The sequence below is a fragment of the Quercus lobata genome, chromosome 6, assembly GCF_001633185.2.
Source record: "Quercus lobata isolate SW786 chromosome 6, ValleyOak3.0 Primary Assembly, whole genome shotgun sequence".
NCBI lineage: Eukaryota > Viridiplantae > Streptophyta > Magnoliopsida > Fagales > Fagaceae > Quercus > Quercus lobata.
Window position 1 is genome coordinate 3326804 of NC_044909.1, and position 6077 is coordinate 3332880.

Genomic DNA, 6077 nt, shown 5'->3' on the forward strand with positions numbered 1-6077 from the left:
CCAACACAAAATAAGGAGAGTCGCTGTCTTTTTATTGGGAAATTATTGTCAACCAGGGGTGTCAATTCGGGTTAGCGTGTCGGGTTCGTGTCGTGTCGAGGTAGGGGTATTCGACTAAATGACTCAACCCTAACCCGACCCATTTAATAATCGTGTCATGATCCTTCAACCCTAACCCGACCTGTTAATAAGGCGGGTTGACCTGACCCAACCCATTTGACACACTTAATAAACGAGTCGTGTTGGGTTGACACGAATGTAACACAACCCATTTCAACCTGCATAATATTAAATATAACATCTATCTAGAAATAATTTTTTTATATCCTAAAAAGCAATGCATACACTTCAAGTCTTCAACCCACATTCAAAATAATATAATTCAACAAAAATATAACATTCATCTAGAAATAAGTTCTTTACATTTCAATCCAAATTCAAAATAACAAAGTTTAACAAAAATAAAATAACATAGTTTAACAAAAATATAATATCCTTGAAACTCGTCAAATGCTAAGTTTCAATTTCCAATTATATTTCTTGTAAATTTTTATAATTACTCACTTTTCTTTCTAAATTTAAAATATATGTTGAATATAAAAGGTATTTGACAAATCTAAAATAAAATAAATATTTATTTGTTATACGAGTTAAACGGGCTGTGTTAAGTGTGTCATTTGACTCATTTCGGATTGACACAAATAAATTGGCGTGTCAAACGTGTCTATTGCGGGTTACGCGGGTTGACCCGCTTATGACACGTTTCTTATCGTGTCGCTTTCGGGTCGACCCGTTTATGACCCAAACCCATTAAGGCCCAACCCTAACCCGAAAAAACCCGTGTTGGGTTCGTGTCGTGTTCACGGGTTGGGTCGAATATTGACACCCCTATTGTCAACTTTTAGACTATTATAAATGTGAATTTCTTTCTTTCACAAGAATGGTGTGTATCACTAATTAAATTTATAGTAAAATTTATCATTTATGTGAGAAAAAAAATACACATTTATGATATTCTGAAAATACCTAATAATTTTCCCTTTTCATGACACTTTTGATGACAAATCTTAATTAGAAAAAAATAAAATTGAAGTTATAAATTCAAATTCAAATTGGTAACAATTTAGAATATTTGTACCAATTAATATAAAATAGAAAAAAGATATCAATTTTACATATTTAATCCCTTAAATTATCTACATCAGTGAAGCTAAGTAAATTTGTAAAGTAATTGTGTAAATTTACGTTGACATTATTCATTTTGTATATAATTTTTTATTCTTTCTTTACATATTTCAAAATTAGAGGAAAAGAATGAAAGGTGGTTATTGTGCGTGAAGAAAGATAAATAATTTTTTTTTAAATTGATATTTTAATGTAATGTAATGTAAAATAGATAATTTTATATAAGTTATTTTGAAAAGTAAATATGTAAAATAAAATAAAAAAGTATGTTTTTATATTAAAATAGATGAATTTTTTTTTTTCACAAATTGATATGAATGCTCTCAGCACTTTTAATTTGTTATAAAAATTTTGTGAATTACAATACTTTTATAAAATAATGGAGGGGAAGGTAGAGAATTAACGAAGTCAACTCAATCCACCTTTTTTTTTTCTTTTCGGTAAAATGTTGTTGTCTCGGCCTTTTTGGGTGCATATACTGTACGAACCCACGAGGTCCATGACGTATAAGTGGGCCGTGTGCATGTAGATACGGGCTTCCGGGTCAATTTTGGCCTTGACTTATGAGGTTGTACAATCATAACTAGTCCAGTTTTTTTTTTTTTTTTTTTTTTTTTTTTTTTTTTTTTGAGAATTTATAGTATAGCATGCTACGTTTAATAGTAGATTCTACTTAGTTCAATTAGTAAATTTTTGCCATTCCATAAAAAACTTGAGCCATATCTTTAAAAAAAAAAAGTATCTGAATAGTTTTAAAAAGAAAAGATATTGTGATAATATTTTATTTTTTATTTTTTTTTAAATGAATGGATGGAACATATAGGTATGAACCCTAAACTAATTCTTAGTTATTCATAAACGAAATGATATAATTTTTTAGGTTAACCTGATTTATAAGGAAGATAAACTTGGAAATATTTTGTAGATTGGTTTAAATTGAGGTGATTTGCCTTTTATATATATATATATATATATATATAGAGAGAGAGAGAGAGAGAGAGAGAGAGAGAGAGAGAGAGAGAGAGAGAGTTTTATTAAGTTACTATCCAGCATTGAAGCTAATAGGATGTAACAACACTAGCCTCTAAGCATACGTTTATGCGCGTGCGTAGAGACTTTTCTATTTTTTTTTTTATAAAGGTTAATAATTTGCATCTATTATAATTTAGAAATATATTTTTTTATTTTTCAAAAAAATAAAAATGATAAACTTTAGAGATAAACAGTAACTGTAATTTCTTTTTTAAACGTGAAGGAAAAAAATCCTAAATTTTAAGAATTCTCTTTTTGAATTCAAATGAAATTTGTTATTTGACATTTATGACTCTATTTCTAAAAGAAATTACCCTTCAATAATGAGGGTATTTTTTAACCACATAAAAGTCCAGTTGAAAGATAGGAATCCTCTTATATATAATTGTTGAGGGTCATTTGTGAGAATTCAGGTGGAAAGAAAGAAAGTCCAATAACAAGGGCAACAAAGAATTGACAAAGCAGACAGCAAAACCATTAGGACCAAGCGGAAAGAATAATGAATTACAGGCCCAAGAAATAAACAAATGAGTCTTGAAGAGGCAAGTGGACTCAAAGAAGCCCGAAAAGAGAGAAATAGCATCTCATGGGCAGTGTATGAGGTAGAAAAGCAAGAAAGGGCTGCCGCAGGCCCAAAGTAATGCAAACTAAGAAAGTAAATGGTTTATAGCAGGCCCATAAACCCCAAATATGAGAATAAGGTTATTGGGCCAAGGAAGTCCAATGAAGTTAGTAAAAAACCCATGGAAATATAGAATTAACAAAAGGGACAAGGAAGCCCAAAGAAAGCAAACGAGCCGAGGATGCCCAAAGGAAAGCCAAAAGGGACATAGGAGCCCATAAATAAAAACAAACCAGTGGTCATGCCAAGCCACTGAGAGAATGAATAAATGGCTGCCCTAAAAGAGGCCCAGCATGATTAAATTATTACAGCAGGAATAACAGAACGACATTGCAAGAAATAAAGGAAACCAATAAATGGGCCAAAGAAATGTAAGACCCATCATCAAATAAAGCCCAGCTCTTGAGAGGAGCGGGAAAACAAAAAGCAGCCCACATAAGAGGTCAAAAAAACACGGACGGCGAACCTCCAAACCACGGCAGACGAATGGGCAGCAGGCAAGTTTTGGACACATACGGAATGAAGACACGAGCAAGGCCCAGGCACCACTAGCCTGTACCCAGTCAATACAGAACATGGTGAGGTCAGGGGGTAAAAGGATCAGAGGGCATGGTTTGGTGGTGGGGAGAGGGGAAAAATCTATTTATATGGTTCCAGCTCAGGCTCTTTCGGGGATGTGTCCTGCTGGGATGGCTTACTACCCAAAAGAGGCAAGCTGAGTTGGAACCATTAAGTACATGCCATGAGGGATAGGGAGAGAGAAATAACCCAGACCGTAGCAGGAAAGAGTGCCACGACAGACTAGCAAACAAAATACTCTTCCTTGTCTGGCGATGGGAGGGCGACACACAGACGAAACAGTGATGGTCGGCCAGTACACCCAGACCAGATAAAGGGAGTTAAGGGTTAAAACAGTAAAATCGGGTCACGGCAGACACTATAAAAGGAGGGTCTTGCCGTGAACAGAAAATGGAGGAACAACGAGAACTTTGATTAAGAAATAGAAAAACTTAAAAGAAATAGCAAAGAAAACGAAGTGAGAAGAAATAAAGAAATAGTGAGAATTAGAAAGGTAGGCATACACCGGTAGATTAGTCCCTTCTCTCCCTCATGAAATCCGGCCCTCTGTAAGAAAACTCGAGAGTACCTACACAGAAAACCACTCAGACAAGTTTCCCTCAGGGCGGTTAACCTCTACGGCAGGACTCTTTCCTGAGAGATTGATTACTTTGAGAAAAAAGGTTCTCCCCTTTGTGGTTCTGCTCCTGCGGATTGGATTTTCGGTTGATTTCCTCTAATATTCCGACTAACCCATGCTTATTAACATTTGATGTCCTCTGTTATGCCTTTTTCTCTTTTGTAAAAAAAAAAAAAAAAACAAATAGTATTGTTATTGTAATTGATTTTAAGGGCTATTTGGTCAATTCCCCATTAAAATGGCTAGATATTTTCTGTTTAATTTATTATTATTATGTCTGTCTGCCACGATTTGTCTGAAATAGTTTCGCCTGCCGTGAACACGTCTCTGGCAGATTTGGCCTAGTTTGCGCACAAACTGGACCAACTTAAGCTGAAACTAAGCCGGTCCCGACTCTCTTATCCAGAAAACTTGGGTTTAGTGCAGCAGGAGGCAGCCCAACACCACTAGCACAACCCACCCCCTTACAATAATATAGATATATAAAAACGATAAAATGAACACAATATTTAAGTAAACACATATTGTTAATAACTATATTAGAAAAACTTAATTATAAAATAAGAACTACACAAAAAAAAAACAAAAAAACACACACACAATTACATGATAACAATGAGTGTTAAGTACATATAGAACACTTATCACCCAAAAATAAATAAATAAACAAATTGAGCCTATAGAAAATATTGGTAACACCAACTCGTAAAGTTGCAAAACCATTTAAATACATAAACTAATTTTAGGGCTAAAATTATTGTATTGAATAGCTCAATATGTGGTCCCTCTTGGCATCTTCAATGTTACGCTCACAATTTCAATAATTGGAAGTTTGGAAGCCTTTCATATTAGGAAAAAATTCTCATTTATTGGAGAAAAATAAAATCCAATTTAGCAACCCAAATCCTTAATGAATCAACTTCATATTCATCTGATTGCAAATGTGTTTTGGTTTACCCCATAAAACCATTCAACTAAAAATTGGCATATAGCCAAAATACGTACGTAAAGTAGGCATGTGCTTAATTCAATTTAACTTTCATAGATTTGATGATCCTAAAATAATGGATTTGTTTCTCCATTTTTATACAATCCATGTTCCTAGTTACAACTTTCTGTATTTCTCAACCTATCTTTTCTACGTGCAATTAATATGTACTACGTATTATTGAAAACCATTTCAAATTCTTTTTTAAAACAATTAATATAATTGAAAACATGATAATTACTTACCTAAAAGCATTCACAGCAATGAAGGCAAAATTTTAGTTATTTAGCTACACAAAAAGTCACTTTATCTATTTTACTTACACACATGCTACAGCAGTGGATCTATTTTAGCTTTCAACACAATAAAATAATATACACATCACAATAAAATAATATATCCACTAAAATAAAATAATATATCTTACAAAAAAAAAAAAACAACCACAACACCAACCACAGGTCCACAACCACTCTACCATCAGCCACAACCACACCCCAACACCCGCAACCACCACCACACCACCACCACCAGTCCATAGCAGGAAAAAAAAAAAAAAAAAGAACCCAAATCTCCAGTGAAATTCGACAACAGGTACGGAGGGTTTGGTCAGAGCTAGTCCGATTTAGGGTCCAATTCGTATGGTATTAATGTGCTTCATGAAGGTGATAATATGCTTTATTATAAGCATGAATTCCAATCTCTCTTACTCTTATCACCTTTTTTTTTTTTTTTTAAAGAATATTAAGTATTTTAACACACATACGAGAAGATTGGAGAATATTTTAAATAAACAGACAGTAGTGTATATCTAAAAGAGTCTAACTTTTAGTACTCTTATCACCTATATCACTTTCATTCTTATAAAAAAAAAAAATCACTCTCAAAGTCTCAAGTCTATTCAAGACTCCCTTATCTCTTTTATTTTTTATTTATTATTTTTTTATTATTATTTTTTTCCATCTAGGTTCATTGGGCTAGTAGGTTATAAAACAGCGATGAGTCCATGACCACTTTTTTTTTTTTTTTTTTTTACTGGATAAATATTTATG